This window comes from Magnolia sinica, chromosome 15 (assembly GCF_029962835.1).
Source record: "Magnolia sinica isolate HGM2019 chromosome 15, MsV1, whole genome shotgun sequence".
Classification (NCBI taxonomy): Eukaryota; Viridiplantae; Streptophyta; class Magnoliopsida; order Magnoliales; family Magnoliaceae; genus Magnolia; species Magnolia sinica.
Genome location: NC_080587.1, coordinates 7,695,339 through 7,715,419, shown reverse-complemented (window position 1 = coordinate 7,715,419; position 20,081 = coordinate 7,695,339). Strand labels below are relative to the sequence as shown.

Sequence of the window (20,081 nt, the reverse complement as noted above, 5' to 3'; positions counted from 1 at the left end):
CCTCTTGTGATGACTAATATTTTTTCCAATCGGCATGGCCCACCAGATGGACAGACTGGATCACCACATGCATATTGAGCACTAGAACAAGGACGTTCCAAGTTCATCATTTCAGATTAGATGCGTGGGGATAAATTCTATGGTTTTAAAGGCATGAGTATAAATGGAATAAATGGTCAGTTTTGGTACTGGATCATCTGTGGCATAACAAGGATCAAGCTATGATGGCAATTCAGGTGGACCTTATCTTCATGTCATATTCCACCCAAGAAAACAGTGTTTAACCCCTTAATCACAATTGTATAATAATAATAATTAAAAAAAATTATAAAAAAAAACTAAAATGATCTACAGTTGTGATTAATCAGGAAAATGCTGCTCCACATGTACAAATCTGATGTGAAGGGCAATGGGGCGAGCCAAAATTAGGATTAAGGCTTAATCTCAAATCCTAATTTTGTGGGGTCCCCCAAATTATCGAAACCTGTTATTTTGACGAAGGTCCACCAAATTTTGAATAAACCGAAAGATACCCGACTAAACAGTAAATAGAATGGTAGATAGATTCCTTAAACATCCAAGTATTGCACATAAAACTAACCCATTTGATGACTTGTAAGAAGCTTAACACTTAATACTCCTAAAGACTTAGATAGCTGCTTAATATGCATCTGAAATACACACAACCTTATTGAACAAACATTCACTATTAATGATTATGTATTAGAGATGAAAATCTTTAACACGGAATTACTATTAACACCATCGACATGTGTGCTTCATCTCATGTGCCCTCCCAATGAAGGAATGGGCCACAACCCAAAAGCCTAAGTGATCAAACCATCCTAACAATCCAATCTGCAGCCTCTCTTCAATATAAACAGGTAAGCATATTTCTTTTGCTAATGCTGACAATCAGATAATTAGAAATGTCTGATTACTGTGGTCCTTCCAAACAGGGCATTACAAAGTGAACAAAAATCCTAAATGGGTGTTCTTTTAAGAGAAAGAGAAGGATCACATATAATAATTTAAAGTAAAATCAGATAAGATATTGTCCTCCTCTATTAAACATGTTTCATCTATCTTGGACTCTACACCATTAATTTGAAGTGATTATGAGTCATCCATCAATGGTTGCAGTTTTGATAGATCCCTGATTGTGAGGACTACTTGATGTATATGCCTTACATCCATGCCGTCCATAAGTTTTGACAGCTCATTTTATGGTAAGATCCAAAAAATGAAGCACATAAAAATCTTAAGTGAACCACACCATAGGAAACAGTGGTTATTGAACATTAAAACGTTCTTATGGGCCACAGAAGTTTTGGATCAATCTGATATTTATATGGTCCCTTCATCCACGTGTTTTTGACCTTATCAACGGTTTGGATGGTAAATAAACATTCCAGTGGTAGCCCAGAAGCTTTTAATAGCAGGTATTCAATCACCAATGTTTCCTGTGGTGCGGTCCACCTGAGATTTAGATCTGCTCCATTTTTTGGATCATGCCCAATGAGCTGTCAAAATGGAGGGATGGCATGGATGTAAAGCACATACATCATGGTGGGCCCCACAATCAGGGATCCACCAAGTTGGTGGATCCAGGGTCCACCCAAGCTGCGTCCCCCATCAACCAGGTGGATTTGACGTGCTGACCTTTACTTGAAAGTATGAATGATCAAAATACCCCAAAGATCACCCTTTCTTTGATTCCTGGTCTACCTGCAACAATTTACATTGTAGTGATTCCTGGTCTACCTGCAACAATTTACATAGTAAGCCGGATAACCATCAACCCCGCGTCTCAGCTGAAAATATCTTCCTAGTTACCACACCTTTGCCTTCTGCAATTCCTAACGTCACATGATGACTGCTACACATTTCCTTGCCGATTGGTGCAGTCCATCGGATGGACGGATTGGTTCAATGCATGCATATGTCAAGTGGTTGAACAGGGACCTTGCAAGTTCCAACATTTCTAATAGATGAATGGCACCAGTGACCAAGTCTAAGAGGCCCACCATGTTTTGATTACAAAATTCACTCTGTTAATCAAATTTTATACTTGATGTTAGGTCTTGAGGTTAAAAAAATCAACTAGATTCACAAATCAAATGGGCCACACCACATAAAATAATGTAAATGGGATGTCAACCAAATATAGGTTTGTTTGTGGGCCACCATGCGGTATCTTTCATCAACTCCGTTAATCAGGTTTACATTTCAAGGAAGCTCTTCCTCAAATTGTGTTCAATCCAATCTCCACCATAGACATGCGTGCATTGAGTTTGGTGAGGGACACAATTTGAGGTATCACCATAGACATGTATGGTTCATCTCACGTGCTAGGCCATGGCCCAACTCTCTTCAGCATAAACGGCTAATTGTCTTAAATGTAGCGCATATATAGTGATTAGAATTTTTGGTCTGGTTGTCCACTATGTAGATGCCTTAATTGCCTGATATGTGTAATTTTTTTACTCTAAGGAAGTTGTTGGTGATTTTCTCAAGCACTGACTTGACCTGATAATATTTACAAAATCTCATTCTATGTGAATGGGGCTTTGGTGGATCCTTGACTACAGGGCATGGTGGGTAGAGCTGGGCATCGGACTGAGTCGAATCGGATTGGGCCCAACTCGACCAGATCCGAGTTCTGCATGGCCTGACCCGAACTCGGTCAGAACTGGGACCGAGTCCCGGTCCTCTGACCTTTTCCTGCTGCGAAAGCAGACCTGCGTAAGAGGAGTCGTGGAAGAGCCTAGAAGCTCTCACACCTACACAGACCTTCCATCAGACAGCGGGAGAGGAGGGGAGAGAGAGAGAGAGAGAGAGAGAGAGAGAGAGAGAGAGAGAGAGAGAGAGAGAGAGAGAGAGAGAGAGAGATTTTATACCTTGATATGACAAATGGCATCATGAAGTAATATGCATAGCTCCAGAAGATCCAAGCAAGAACGGCTACCGACATCCCTGTAAAAGCATACCCTGCATATGCGATAATGTCCAGCAGTGGAGCTTCACCGCTCCCCAATGAATACAGGAGGACTTTGAGCAAGGTGACCTGCAAGAACCATCCGAGCAGTCCCTTACTCCCTTTGTGAACTATAGGCTCAGAGCTTCTGGGCTAAACCTGCATTTACCACAGGAGAAAAATATTAAAAGAAAAGGGAGGGATTAAAAAAACAAAATGTGATATGAAAAGGAAGCTTTTAGAGCTATGCGAATGGGATTCGCTCGTTCGACTCACACCACAGGTCTAGGTGGGTCACATTTGTGAGATCCAGATCACCAAGCATGTCCCAAAGTGTATGCATGCAAGAAAACAAAATCAGGCTGGTCTTGCTCATCAAGTGGGCCAGATGTTCCTCAGGAAAAATGGGAGGTATTATATGGAGTGCTTGATTAGAACAGATGGCTTTATCATTTTGTTTTATTTGACCCAGATATGTCTAGATGTGGCCCACCTGAAGATAATCTAAGCTGCTGATTTAGTGGGCACTGTCAAAATTTAACAAGGGGTATATTGAATGGGTCCAACCAACTTGGGTATCTACTGTCCATCAGGGCCCCACTGTAGCAATGGTTTGATTATCAAAAAGGTGGGCCCCATAGATAAACTTCAATAGGCCAAGAGAAATGCTCCCAATCGTATGTTTCTGAACAGAGTCAAGAGAGCTGACCAATGGTCAACACCAAACAACATACATGGCCCACCTGATGAGCAGATGACCTGAATTCTGGGCTGGGAAACAAACATGGATGGACCCATGTAACGAATGTCCTGTGGTTCACACATTCACCACATTGGCACATGTGGAGCAAAGAGGAGCCCCATTTGCATATCTTGAACTTTTCTGTTGAATTGCAATCAAGTCTCACTTTCCAAGAAGTCCCGGTGAGAAGCCTGCAAGAACAACGTAGGTAACAAACGCCATGAGCGGGATGTACAGATCTGGAGCATTAATATTGTAAATTGGAGGTTTATAGGAGAGGCGGCCTCCCACTGGCTCGGTTATCCTTGTCCAGTGTCCCTGGACAAAATTAAAAAAAGAAAAGAAAAGAAAAGGAGATGCATCAGCTTCTCACCATAAAAGAGAGGTTATTGCTGGAAAAGCAGAGAACTTAAGCAAGATGCCTAACATTGCTAATCTATTTATAGGTGCTATTTTACATTAGATGTACAAATTAAATATTTTGGGAACACTAATATAGTCCTATTTAACCATTAAATGTCGAGTTGAGTCAACTGAAGACTCGTTCTCGACCTAGAGTTTGCAACAGATCATGCTGGACTTTTAGAGTGAGTCAAGTTTTCTGGTTTTTGAAGTATGTTCAAGTGCCACATCTGCACCAGAGAAGTTTCAGTGGGCACATCATATGACTCCACGAAGCATGTTCATTATTGCGTCATTGCAAAAAAAATAATAAATAATAAATAAAAAGAAAAAAAAATCAATGGGTCATTGAGAAAAAAAAAAAGGAAAAAGAAAAAAGGAATAGAAAAGAAAAGGTCAGTTATTGCATACCCTGTGTAGGAATGGAAACAAGATCACCTTCAACTTGTTCCTCATGTATTGATCATTCACCTGAAAATAATATTGAGGATCGGAGAAGTATCTGCTGATCTGTTCACAAGATGACAATAAGGTTGATATGGTTGCACACTTGTGGGAATTCACTGCAGCAAACTATGGGCTACTCAAATGTTATTTCCTCTGCTTTTATCAATATCTGCATTAATAAAATCAGTATGAGGGCCCGTTTGGCCAGGCAGATTGGAAGGGATTGGATGGTATTGGAAGGGATTGGAAGTTGAATCCCAAGATTGGCCGGGCGTGCCAAACAGACTGGGTGACCTAATCCCGGGATATAACAATCCCATGAATCTTAAGACAATCCACTGACAACACCATCATTACCTTTAAATCCCATCCAATCCACCCTAATCCGTTCAAATTTGCCTGGGACGTGTTTGGTTTGAGGGATTGGAAGGGATGGGAAGGTTTAATCCCGGGATTGGCCAAGCGTGCCAAACAGACTGGATATAGCAATCCCGGGATATAGCAATCCCATGGATCTTAAGACAATCCACTGACAACACCATCATTACCTTGAAATCCATGCCATCCACCCTAATATCAGCTTGATCCATCATTTCCTAAAAGTTGATGGTGGCTACCTTGAAAATCACCATCAATAGCTCACAAAACAAAAGTTATTGAGACAATGTGTTAGATTGCACCATTATTTCATGTAAATATCATGATATTTTGTGCCACATTAGACACGATATTTAGTGCAACCAAGATGTTAAGAAGTTGTATGGATAAAAAATTGTTATGGTTGCGGCAAATACCATGAAATTTCATGACTAATCAGTCTAATTTGGTGCAGATTTTCATGAAATTTGGTACCAAACACACTTTAAGCTAAAATTTAAAAAATAATAAAGAAAGAAAGAAAGAAAGAAAAAGAAAAAGATTAGGTAACATGCACATACTAACATAAACCATGTCCAACATCATGTCCAAAATCAAAAGTAAAAAAACCTAACATGAATATACTGACATATAGATTAGGTAAAACTTTCATACATTCAATACCCTCTATATGATGAATGCCTTTGTGGCATGTAACTATATGAACCTTGTCCGTAATAGTAACCCCCTCTTCCACCTCCACCTTCGTCACCAGATTCATCCTTCAGTTCTCTTTTTACAGATTCAATTGCAGGAGAACTTTTGGGCGACTCCGAGCTGGATGTGTCCAACAAATGGTCGTTCACCTCTGCTGAATCAGATGGTGGGGATCTCTTCCCATCGTCCTCATTCACAGATTTAAGAACTTTTTTTAGACGCTTTTTATGATCCAATTTGTATGGGATTCTCAATAGCCTATAAAATGCTGCAAGACTTTTAACAAACTTTGATGGTTTACTTGTGCCTGCTTCAGCATCATGTTGTCTTGGAGGTGGATGTTGTTGTCTGGTACTTCTTGATCTATATGCCATTTGCATGCTTTCTTTGACGGCCTCTTTAAAATCTCGTTCTTCTTGTTCCCTTAAAATTCTCTCTTGTTCTTCTTCTCTACTAATTGTGGTTGTGGAAGGCCTGGAACTAGAGCTTGAGGCAGTTGCAATTCCTCTGCTAAACCCTTCTTCATTTATAACAGGCCTACTTCTATATATTCTTTGGTTAGTTGTATTGGTTATAGTTGCAGGATGAGAGGTGTGGGAAGTCTTTGTATTAGAATCAAGAATGGCTCCAAATAAATCTCGGACCTCCTGAGAAGCTTTACTACAAGGTGCAGCGTCTCCTCCCCGACAAGCCAAATGTAATTTGAGTCGATTTGTTTTGTTGACAAACTGTTTTCCACACAACTTACATTTCAATTTTATCTTTCCATCCTGGGAGTAGGTTTGGACTCCATAATCCCAAATATCCGCTGATGCATCATCTTTGGATGACATATTTAGTGTATATCTGATTAGCTTAGGACAAAAAAAAGAAAGAAATTAAAGTTATGAATAAACGCAAGTACCTAATAATATAATAAGAGAATTAAAGAAATTAAAGTTATGAATGAACGCAAGTACCTAACAATATAATAAGAGAATTAAACAACATTATCTAATTGAATATTACTAATAAAAAAAGAGAAATATTCATCCACCCATAAAACATAACTATAAAACTTCAATGTAACTGTTTTAACAAAATTACAAATAACATAATATAACAAAATTAGAAGGGATCAAAATCATATTGCAGCTGCAGGCACTGTCTTTTCAATCTTGTCATTCTCCTCTTCATCGAACTCCTCATCAATAGAGGTCTCTTTCCCCCACATCGGACGCAGCCAATCCTGAGTGCAAATGAGCGCTTCAACCGATTTAGGTGTAAGTGAGCTTCTATAATTGCTTACAACCCTACTCCCCAAACTGAAAGCGGATTCTGAAGCCACAGTTGAAATTGGAATTGATAATATGTCGCGTGCCATTAACGAGAGCACAGGGTACTGCAACTTACCAGATCTCGTCCTCCACCACTCCAAAATGTCAAAATCATCGCCTTTGTTTAGAACTAGAATATCCTCCTTGAGATACTCTTCAAGTTCTGATCTATGCATCTGTACTTGAGTCCCTTTCAGCTGTGTATAGTAAGACATGAAATCATCTGTCGTGTCTTCTTGCGATTCATCAACAACTGAACTAGAACCCACATGAGGAGATTGTTCTTTTGCGGCACACGCATACAAATTATACAATTCATTAGCTACACTAGAAATTTTTTCGGCCTCAGCAACACCCATCACAACATACAACCTATTACATATGAAGCCAATCATAAACATCTTGTACCGGGGATCAAGAATGACGGCAACACCCATTAGCAGACTACACTCAGACCAGTCCTTATCAAACTTTACCTGCATACCTATAGTCATGAACTGTAAAAAGTCTTGTCCACTACTGCTTTTGCGCAAGGTATCTTTTACCTTCCAAAGTTCAGGTAGAAATATATTTGCTGTTGGATACTTGCAGCCTGAAAATTTCTTCGTACTGTTGTAAAAAACAGAAAGGAACTGACGAACTGATTTAGCTCTTGACTAATCATCTTCAGAAGGCAGCCAAATATACGCACTATCATGCTCCGCATAGTGATAGGAGGTAGGTCTCAAAGCTATCCCTGAATTCAACATTTCAAAAGTTGAATTTCAACGTGTTGTGACATCCAACTTCATCGTTCTTTGAGTTAACAAATTCAACCGCTTCACGATCTCATTCCATGCATGTAATCGTGAAGGTGACCCCCGTATGTACTTTACACTCTCTCTTATGTTTTCGATGGTGGGATCGATTGTTTTAAGGCCTTCTTGTACAATCAAGTTTAGGATGTGGGCACAACACCTAACATGAAATATCTTTCCACAAAAATACAAGTCACCGGTGGCCTTAAACTGGTTGCGCAAATTCATTATCACGCTATCATTTGCAGAGGCATTATCTAGTGTAATTGTCGAGATCTTCTTCTCAATTCCCCACTCCATTAAACATCTATGTATGCAGTCTGAAATCATCAAACCACTATGAGGAGGCGCAAGATAACGAAAGTTTATTATTCTCTTGCAAAGCCTCCATTCGGCATCAATGTAGTGAGCAGTTAGGGACATATACCCCTTTCGTTGATTAGATGCCATCCACAAATCTGATGTCAGGCTAATTCAGGAAATTGTGGCCAACTCTCCTTTCAATTTTACCTTCTCGCCTTCATATATTTTCATACACACCCTCTTGATTGTTGTACGAGAGACTTTCTCGTATTTAGGGTTAAGGCATTTGACTAGTCCTACAAAAGCAGAACTCTCTACCATCTGAAATGGTCTTTCATCTGAAATAATTAACTTAGCCATCCATTCATTCACCAACTCTTTGTCATACTTGTAGATGGACACTGATGGATCCCCTGCAGATTGCGAAAATGAAAGTGTTTGTTGCCTTAGCCCACTTCTCATTTTTTTAAGACACTTTGCTAGATGTTTCTTCAATGTTGTATTCGAACCATCTGCTTGCTTAGTGTACTGACTCTTGCAGTGCTTGCATTGTATTTTTACTTGGCCGTTCTTTAGAGTTACTTCTTCAAAATCTTCCCACACTGCTGACCTCTTTTTCGTATTTCCTGCAACATGTGACTATGTGGTACTAGTATCAACCACGATGATGGGCATATCTTCATGTTCAACACCTAATCCTTTATTTTCAAGGATCATCGGTGATGTAATTGATCGACCACCAGGGGCCGGGGATAAGGTATTGGAAAGACCCTCGCTTTCCATCTGATAGTTGAATATACTAAACCATCTTAGCATTAGCAATTTAATGCTAACAGAGTTATACTAAATTCTAAATTAGTTACCTATTCAAGGTTGGATAGATTGTAATACTTTCATATTTCCATTTAAACGTCCACGTCGAAAATCCGACAGCATCTCCCCATGCCTCTCCAGATAAGTTGATCTTACGTTACATTCCGATGCCAAATATCTAAAGTAATGTAAAGATATTTGGCATTGAATACGAAATGGAAGAAACATATCCAGAGAGAAATGAGGAGATGGACCACGGATCAGGCATGAATATTTAAATAGGTTATATGAAAGCATACTATCCATCTAACCTTGAACTGTCCAAAAAGGGACAATTTAAGCGATTTCTATGCCACCAAAAACATACTATATCTATGTATGGCCACATAGAAATCCTCAAACGGGTAACTAATTATCTAACTTACAAATCACAATCACAAGTCACAATAATAATCTAAGCAAAGAAAGCAATAATGAGATAATATAAGCAAAGAAAGCAATGTACATATTAAGACTAGAGTACAAATTACAGCTATGTTTCTTTGAAGTCCAACTTAATGTAGTTGCAAATGCAAGGAAACTACAATTAGGATAGTGATTGCAATTCATTTCGAGAGTGCAACCTGCATGCAAATGTTACGCGTGCAGTGTTTTCTTGCATTACGAGAAGAAATAAAGAGAGGCCAAAAAAAAAATAACTCAAAGGTCATTGAACTAGAGCTAGAGGCAGTTGAATTAATAGCCTGTCATTGACTCATTGCCTGTCAATAAGGCATCCCATGGCGAAGAAAGAGCCCATGATTTGCTGTTAAAGCCGTTATGGTTATTTGCCATCAAATCTGTTTATCAGGTGACTCCTGCCTTGATAAAGGGAAAATACAAATATCTGCTTGGTCCAAAACTTCTATAGCCCTAGGAAGCTTTTAATGGTAGATGTTCAATCCCCACAGTTTCCTGTGGTGTGGTTTAATTAAGCATTGGATCTATCCATGTATTGGGCTTGTGCCGGAACATGAGCTTGGGAAATAGATAAAGAGAGTGGATATAACACATACATCATGGTGGGCCCATAGTGCTTAGAGCTACAGCTAATCTAGACTTGATTGCCTAGGGTAGAGCACCGAGGTCTATGTATACATGGAAAAGCTCTATGGTCCCATCATGATGCATGTGTTTTGTCCATGTCGCCCATTCATTTTTCCATATCACTTTAGGTGTCGTAAGCTCAAAATTGAAGTAGGCCCATCATTGAGATCCTCCTGGGGATCATCATGATGTTATTTGCCATCCAACCTGTCATGAGGTAACACAGACTTGGATGAAAGGAAAACGAAAATATCATGGTAGAAGTGCATTACCCCACTGTTTTCGGTGCTACGGTCTACTTGAGCTTTAGATATGTGTCATTAGAGGGCATTGGGGCTCATGCTCTCTAATGATTTGGAAAAATGGATGGGCAGAACGCATAGATCATGGTTGATTTATAGTGGAATACACGGCAAACTGAGTCTGGTAATCCCTCATATAAGTGTTCTCTTAGCATACTATGGACTCGGATTTCCTTTGAAAGCCTGTAACAAATTCTCTGCTTGGATGCTAGGTGAGGCCCACTGTAATGATTATAAAAAATCCACCATGTTTATCTATTTTGAGAGCTCATTTTAAGATATGCAACTAAAAAAAAGGTAATCCGAGGCTAATAAAAAATCCACCATGTTTATCTATATGAGAGGAAAATTTGAAAGAAGAAATTTCTACCATTAAAATTGTTTGGAGCTCAACCTTGATGTTTATATGCATTCAAATTGTTTATAAGGTCATCCATTAAAATCGTCAGGAGCTCCACCTTGATGTTTATATGTCATTCAAACCATTTATAAGGTCATTCACACTATGATACAGTGTAAGCACACACACAAAAAAAAAAGAAGAGGCTAATACAGAACTTTTATTGTCATGAGAATGTTTCAACTGTGCTTACTGAATCTCCACTGTTTCCTCTCTTGTAGCTCACTTGAGCTTCGATTCCACCTCATTTTTTCTAAAATATCTTAAAATGATCTTGCAAAATGGATGAACAGATTAGATATCTAACAAACATCTCGGTGGGCCTCAACTAGCAGCCCACTTCAGTTTCAATTCCACCTCATTTTTTCTAAAATATCTTAAAATGATCTCGTTAAACGGATGAACAAATTGGATCCAAGTGCAGGAACTTCACGCAAAGCAGAAAAAGATCCCCCCACCAAAAATAATGAAGTGCATCTTTCTTCATTGATCAGAATAAAAGAATTTTTTTATTACAAAACTATAACATTATGGTTAAAATGTACCACCAAAAACACAGGCAATTCATAGTCTCAAACATTAGATGAGCTGGTAGAGACAGTGTAGTGTGTGTCAGTGAGACAGGGTTCAATCCCTGGTAGTGTTACCTTTTAAAAAAAAAAAAAAAAAACCGCCTTTAAACAGAAAAGAGATACACTAGCATCACTCATGCCTAAACAAGCATTTTACCATCTACCACTACACATGGTGATGTGAACCTTGATGGGGTGAGGAATCTAGCAAGCCACCACATAGGCAATCCACAGCAAACATTACAGCAATCGAGCTTCTACGTACATCAGTTGTCCAAAAATGGGTGTCAACAAACACCAATCCAATTTCAATTAGAAAAATTCGCACCAACAATCATAGTGATTCATGTTGGTCCCCCAGATCAACAGTCAAATAACCCAGGAGATGCTTCAAATGTATGGTGGAGGCAGTAGGTATCGAGAGAGAAGGCAGGTAAGCAAAATACATGGCTTAATTACAGCCCCAGATGCAGGTTCAGGTGAATCATTGTACGGTTGAATAGCTTCAGTCATCAGCATCATTTTCACCCAATTAAAAGCATCTATTCTTCATTGAAAAAAAAAAAACAGCCAACTACAATACATGTTCCTTGTCTGCTGCAATAGAAACTCGCCACGTTCACTGTGCCAAACAACTCACGAAATCAATATACAAATCTCTCGTCACAACTTAATGAGCTTACTGTCAGACTGTCAGTTGACCCCCAAAAAACAGATCAACAAGAAAACAAACAATCAACAGCCATGCTATTTTTATTTTCTTTATTAGGAAAACAAACAATCAACAATCTGGATTAGAGAGAATATATCAGGAAAACAAAAAACAGATTATCAAACTATTTAAAGAATAGATCAATGCTAAACAAAATACTAGAGCAACGCATACGGAGAAACGATTACTGAAAGTTACATAGATCAACAACCACCGTCGAGCCAGGGCCGCACAATACTTACCCGATTCGACGCAGACAGGGACGACACTATGATAGACGGCGGGAAAATGACGGACATCGGGCACTGCCGCTGAAGGAGGAGAGGAGACTAGAAAGGAAGATCAGGTGGGGTAAGAAAACAGGAAGAAGATCGGGTAGCTTGGTAAGGAAGAAAAAAGGGGCGCTCGTTCAGGTAAGGTAAGAAAGAAAAGAGGGGTGGGGTGACGGACGGTGGGATAATGACGGACATCGGGCGCTGCCGCTGAAGAAGAAGAGGAGACTAGAGAGGAAGAAGATCCGGTGGGGTAAGAAAACAGGAAGAAGATCGGGTAGCTTGGTAAATGGTAAGGAAGAAAAATAGGGGCGCTTGACGCTCGTTCGGGTAGGGTAAGAAAGAATAGAGGGGTGAGGTTAGGGTTAAAAAATTAAAATGATTATTTATAGTACCCGCCACCGGGTCGGGTCTGTTCGGTTCGGGCCGAATCATTCTGTTCGGGTATCCGGGTCGGGTCGGGTCGGTTAGACCTCTATCCGCACCCGACCCGAAAGACGAACGGATTTGGGTGGCCAGACCCGATCAGGTTGATCTAAGCCGTCAGTTCTGTTCGGAACGGTACCGAATCGGGTCAGGTCGGGTCGGATCCATCAGATCGGATCCCAAATGCCCAGCTCTAATGGTGGGCCCACAGTCAGGGATCTACCTAAGCCATATCCATTCTCTGTGCATTTTTTTCTTTGAGGAAGTTGCTGATGACTTTCTAAAAGTATGGCAGGCCGAAAGGACGTGTTCTTGACTTGACTTGCCGACCTTTGCATGAAAGGAAAAACTATTAAAAATAAAATAAAAAATAAAAATTGAAAAACTCCCTTGTATAGGTACATAAACAATGGTCCACTTACAATAATTTAAAAGTAGTGATACAAACAGCCACCAACTTGTAGGGCCCACCGAAGTTGGGAAATGATAATATCTTGCTAGTTGCTGGCTCCTGAAATTTCCAATATCTCGTGATGAGATGACTACGTACATTTTTGCCAATTGGCATGGCTTACTAGATGAACAGACTGGATCACCACATGCACATTTAGCACTAGAACAAGGACCTTGCAAGTTACAACATTTTGGGATAGATGCCACCACCTGAACCATTCACTCATTCATACAATTTAGGAACATGCCGTGGTGTAATAATCACACCGATTGGATGATCCTAACCCTTTGAATGGAGCCAATTTGCTAACAACCATCCATTGTTTACGAGCGATAATTCACATGGTCAGAATCATCAAATTGAAGTGTTCCTTTAAGATCATAATAAATAAAAAGTGGTATCCATCCACTAGATGTTTCAAGAAGATGATTGGACCTATTTTGTTTCTCCAATCAATCTTGAATGTCCACTGTCCATTTTCATGCTATTAATCGGACGCTTAAAATCTCCTGATTTTACACCATGGCTTGCTAGTAATTGTATGAATGAATGAATAGTTTGGATCAGCAATAGGTCAACATTGCTAATACTTGAAGATGTTAGCAAACCCTAATTTATAATTATTATGTATTGAGTTGAGTCTTTTTTACTCGAATGGGCTGAAAAATGAATTCTTGTCGATTTTATTTTCATGTTTTAATGCAAAGTAATCATAATTTTCACATCAAAATTATTTACTATTTAAAATTAATTCATTATTTCCATCCCACCTAACCTAACCAACGAAAACATGATATAAATAGGGTTGGCAATGGACCTGGATGGCTTCAAGCATAACCATCAATTAGGGCTGTCCAAGGGCCCTGGCTCGGTCAGTCTATTCTCAGGTTTTGAACTACAGGTGACAATGTATTAGGTCAGCTAGTAGGTCAACAAACCCGAACTGCTCCTAATGAAGGTTGGACTAAGCCAAATGGGTATGGGTTTAAGTAGGGTTGAACCATATCCAACTTGACCCAACCCAACCATATAAATAACCAATGGGTTGGGCTAGATGAACCAATCCAGCCCGGACCATATAGCCCCATGTTCCATTCTTAAACTTAGGGCTGCAACTTGTGTTCGGATTGAACCAAACCCTTTTGACCCAAACTATGTTCGGATAAGGTTGTTAAGGTCCTTCGTTTGGGTTAGGATTGTATTTTCACACGGGCTCAAGTGGGGTTGCCTGTGGGATGTAGGGGCACACCCGAGGTAGGCACCCCATGTGAGGTGGGTGGCTCATGTGAGGCAGACCCCATTCATATGAGACGGGTGGCTTGTGTGAAGCGGAACCCATGTGAAGTGGGCCTCACAAAGGGAGTTCAATTGAGATCCTAACCCATATGAGATGTGGGGCCTGGGCTATGAGATAAAGGGATTAATTCGCCATGCTCTATCAGTTTGTGTGAGGCGGGCCCTATCCGTATGAAATGAACAAGAATTCTAATACATAATTACTGATAAGTAATGAGAAAGTGGTACTTTCCCACCTTAATTACACTTGTGTTTAGTCTCAGGAAAAAATTAAAATGATCAAGGGTTGTGATAAATATGAGAAAAAAGCCTCTTGGCATGTACAATATGACATGAAGAGCATGGGGGCCACCAAGATTGGTATTGAAGCTTAACCTGGGATCCCTTAAATTCTTGAAACCTGTAATCTGGCATTGGCCTTGTTATTCTTATTAGAGCTGCTTGGCATCGACAAATTTCAAAGTATGAATGAAAGCTTGAACAGAGAGATTCACAACCAAACAGTAAAAACAATGGCTGATCAATTCTTTACAATATAGCACAATAAAAACAGCATAGCAGTTAGGCTACTGATCCATTTTACATGCATTCTAAAATAAATACAACCTTTCTTCCAACACTCAAATATTCACTATACATTAGCCTTCTAACTCAATGCGAGGATAGAGCTACAAACAGCTAGTAAAGTGATCATCGCTTCTGAAAACCCTATTCGTGAAGCCTAGCAACTGATGAACTCAAAAGTGGTGAAGAACATCATGCTTGATCTGAAGAATCCCTTTTCAAGATGAGATTGCCCACCCTTGACATAGAATTTGACAAGCCTATTTACTCATTATCAATTTGGAGCCAGCCTTATGCCTAAGGGTCCATTGCTTGACTGGGCCCACATGGATCATGGGTGGATCATCTGGTATGTCAATCTTATAAGCCCTATGGTGAGAGGCAACTGTATAAATATTACATCAATTAGACAATCCTATCTGTCCAAGTAACAGCCTTCAAGCAAGCGGGCGATGACAAAAATTAGCCAATAGTCTACATTCAACAAAGAAAATTGGAAAGCTAGGATTCTACCATCCGCATGTTTTTTGTAGAATCAACCACAAATGTAGGTGCCAGCAAATGCTGGTCTTCATAGTCTGACTATGCCGCTGAAATCAGGTAGCTCAGATTCTCCATCTTCTGTAGAATCACCCACAACGGTAGGGTAGCACTGTGGTGATCTTGATCATTTGATAATACAGTCAAGTGAGCCCCATCCATGAATGGACCACAGACGCTCAATTGGGGAGAAAACCTTTACTTCGACTTGTATCCCCCTTTAAATACTTGAAGATCGAAGGGATGAGAGGTACCAGGTCTGGCTTCTCTAATCCAAGCTGTTGTATTGGATGGAAGTTTGGCCAAATCTATTCATAGAATGGTCTTCGTTGGAAGGGACAAAATTGTAGTTAGGTCATCAATAGGAGGATTGGAGAATGATATTCGACCTGTATCTGAAACTTCCACCAAGTATGCAGCACCTCTGCAACATAACAGTAACTTTGGATTTTAAAAAATTACACAAAGTCTCAAACCATGTATGGACGAGTTATTTTCCATATACATTAAGAAAACAATGCGTGTACCAGTGAACCGTCAGAAAGTTGCGATATTCACTTAAGCTCCCTTTGCGATGATTAAGTGACTGCAGATGGGGATATCCCTGTAGACATCACTGAACATTTTCAGAAGTATTTCTACTAATATTATTGTTTGAGGTACTAATAAAATCAAAACCACTAGATCCTATAGCCTTGATGGGAAGGAATGATGCATATCATTGTATACATAGATCGATCTCCATTTTGGATTGGGAGAATCTAAAAGATGCAAAGGCTCACAAATCCAACCAAAACACATTTTGGGAAACTAAGTATCCTCATAAAGAGCAAAAATACAAGAAAATAAATGTCAGTTTTTGTCATAGATGTCTTAGATGTAAATTAAGAAAAGATTAATGAAATAAAAAATGTAAGATTAAAATCTAATGTTGAAACGCATCGTAGAAAAGACGATAAGAACCACAACAGTACCAAGGGAACTAGTGTGCTTCTTGCACTGAAAACAGGGGAACCTTGTCCTTTTTTTCCCCGCATAAATATAACAAAGGAGTGATAAACTTCTTGCTATTTTTTGGTTTGCAGGGAAATGTTCTCCGCTGAGGTCCACAAATGTTTCCCCTCTCGTTCTCCGATGTAAGGCTAGCCCAGCTTGATGTAGAAACCCTTAGCAAGCATGTATTTGTATTATGATTCATAAACAGCCCATACAATAAATACAATTAGATGAACCTAGCTTGAGGTACATAGTAGGCAGAGCATGACAGGTAATGGCACACTATGCTAACGCTCAAGTCCAAAAATCATATTGGTCTACTCAATAGGTGGGCCACACTTGTATGAGAAAAATGGACCATTGCTTGACTCTTTTCGGCCACTGGCTGACCTCAGCTCGAACTCGGCTTAGCTCAGTCCTCGAGCTTGACTGGCAAGCTCAAGCCAAGTTCGAGCTAAGATCGAGCCGAGTTCGCCATTGAGGCATTTCCACAAACACCTGGACTGCACCTTCAAAATCCCTCTGTATGTGAAACAAAAGCAATGGTTTTATAGGTATTTTATTAAACACCTTCTAAGCAACATAAAAACCAAGAAAAACCCAGAAAAAAAGGGTATTTGTTTCATGTACATACCATCCTTAGCTTCAGAAACCATTACTGTTTACTGTAATGTTTTGGTTCAATCCCATCTACGACTGGAGCAGTATACGAGAACAACGGCGATGGTTAGGTACAAAAGACACAAGTAGAAGCCACAAGCACTCTTATCAAAGAGAGGGATCCCAGCCTATATTGCTCTTATCTGTGCCACTCATCGTTCTGTTGTCAAGGGCTTACTGGTCTCTGACCAAAGACAACTCATGAATAGCTCCTGCATCCCAGGACAAGGTCTGAGTTGCTTGACAGATATCGTAAATGAGGGGGGAATCTGGAACCACACCACTTCATTGAACTCGGGAACTCGCCCTGGTTTGGACAATGGGCGATACACTTCGTTGAGTCATTTTATCAAACACTTGGTGAGTAACATCAATGGCACCAAATCACCGAACTGGTTCGATCCAAGTTCGATTCGAGCTGGATTCGATCCGAGTCGAGTCGAGCTGGGGCCTGCTCGAACTCATTTTCGAGCTAAAAAAATCAGCTCGACTTGGCTTGAACTCAGCTTCGAACTGAGTCAAATTGAGCTTTTTTGAGTCGAGTCGAGTGAGCTAACCGAGCTAGCTCGGTTCGTGTACACCCCTATGCACGGCCTATCTAATGAGTCAACCAGCCTAATGTTTGTGTTAGCTTGATAATAGTGTTCCTTACCAGATAAATGCCCATGTCTATAACACATCCTAAATTGTCATGTGTGCTACGAACAACCTACATCTACCACACACAAGCAAGTCCACTTAGAATTCCTTGTAGCATCAACTTTTGATATTTTGTAAATAATGACTGGCCAAGGAGTTAACTGCATAGATAGGAAAAAATAAAATAATAAGACGTTTAACCTTATTTTAGATAGAAGTTATGGTTCCATCAAAAGCAATATCACAAAACAGTGTTGATAAATCTATGAAAATATCTAACTTGAGAAAGGAAAAGGAATTTTGGGAGCAAACTAAAGCTTTCGCATTGTTCATGTTGCCTTTATTGTTATGAATGGGAGGAGAGGAAAGCTCAATGGAAGAGTGATGCAACCCACTGACATCTATGAACTGTCATGTAGATCCACACTAGTTCAGGGGTCCCTCCTGATCATCTCCTCCTTTCCCCTACCCTAAGCTGCATGCCTAGTTTATAGCTTGGTTGTTTCTTCAACAAAATTCAAGCTACCTTGCAAAATAAATAACATTATATCAGTTGGGATGCAAGACAGATGTATGGCGCAGAGGGCTTGACAAAGGATAAACTCATGGTATCATGGTGGATATCCTTCATTAGACATGTACCATCAGAACCAAAGTCAGATATTGCTCAAAAATAGCACTCCTCTCACATGTGTTGGTGTGGCATTTGTTTATGAGACCCTTTCCATTCATCAGGTCTACCCTTTGGTGAAAGTGTCCCAGATCATAAATAAGATGAATAGGTAGGCTACCCATGTACCATTGGTTATCCATCTTTTAAGTATCTATTTTCTCAATACAAGAGTGACTCACCTGACGAATTGACAGACCTGATCCTAGCTGAAGACACATTCATCTGGAGGTTTGTGTGATTGGATCTGCAGATGCATGCCTCTTAGGTTAGTGATTGAATGTAAGTGTACCTTTCATCGGAAAAAGATTTTACATCAATCCTGTGATCCTGACTTCTGAATGATTTCTGGAGAAATTGCTAGTCAAGAGATACACAACCATAGCATTAGGCGAAGAATCATAAGAGAATATAAAAAGCAACATACTATATCAAAACTAAAATTTAAAATTTTATATATATATATATATATATATATAAAACACGTCTACTCCTTACAGTTAACAAAGCACAATCTCGATCTTGCAGAATTCTGTCATTCCTGTTGCAAGTAATTGAAAAGATTTCAGTATTCATGAATGCATTTCATTGGCAAACAAAGGAGTAATCACATTGCTTGTAGCAAACAGATAAACATATCACCTTTTTTCTTCATTCTCAAGGACTTATCCCCGAATATCTTTCAAGGACTACTCAAATCACTAAAAGAAGACAAACCTAAAAGAGTAAAGCATTCCATTAGAACAGATCTTACACATTTTAAACAATCCAGGATTTAAAGAGTTGCAGACAAGATAACCAAACAAGAATGTTGCAACAATGCAACATGAGCACAGATACGTTTACCTGTTTCAGACATGTACATCAGTGTTTTCTCAGGCAAGGAAACAAGAAAATGGACACAAGGTCCTCGAAAACCCACCATGCCGACATGTCTGTACAGGCGTATAATGACATTGAAAGTTGTTTTATTAGATATTACTGCATTTAGGGTCAGTTTAGAACCAAGAACATATATTCTAATAAAAACACAAGCTGATAGACACCCACCATTATCACCATTTACATGTGTATATTGTCTTTTTTGTGGAGGAGAGCATGATATTTCCTCATTACACTTTTTACAAAAAAGTTAAGAAACTTCTCAGCCATAGTAGTTAATAATGGGAGTCAATTAGAGTATGGTTTTATTAATATATATTCCCTCTTGATTCCAAACACCATATGCATAAGAAACAATAAAATGTATTCTAATAGCTAAACCATGACCTAAACAAAAAGCATATAAATACTGCTAGATGTAAGAAGAAAATGGAGTGTCCATGTGTGACTGACATGGGTGTCGAACACTGCAAATTTCTAGAATATGAGTGCTAATTGAATCTCACTACTAGATTCATTTCCTAACCTACGTTAAGATTTACTTTTGTGAATCCCAATTCAGTTCATTTAATCAATCGGACATATTTTAAGATCCAACTCCACATTTGACCTGCTTCATTAAGAGCCCTATTATCTGATGTGCTGAACTCAATTTTCATTTTCCAAAGCGGATTGGGCCGTGATCCAAACACACCCAATTATGTGGTGTTGGGCGCTGTTGGGGCCACCACGATATACC

General features: G+C 39.5%; 1 long non-coding RNA gene across 1 annotated transcript; it reads right to left on the bottom strand.

Moving 5' to 3' along the window:
• Nucleotides 1-17,972: 17,972 nt before the first annotated feature.
• LOC131228023 (uncharacterized) lies at nucleotides 17,973-18,553 on the bottom strand. Its single transcript, XR_009162688.1, has 2 exons — nucleotides 18,480-18,553; nucleotides 17,973-18,316 (listed from the first exon to the last, which is right to left on the bottom strand). It is a non-coding gene; the product is annotated as an uncharacterized LOC131228023 (long non-coding RNA).
• Nucleotides 18,554-20,081: the final 1,528 nt, after the last annotated feature.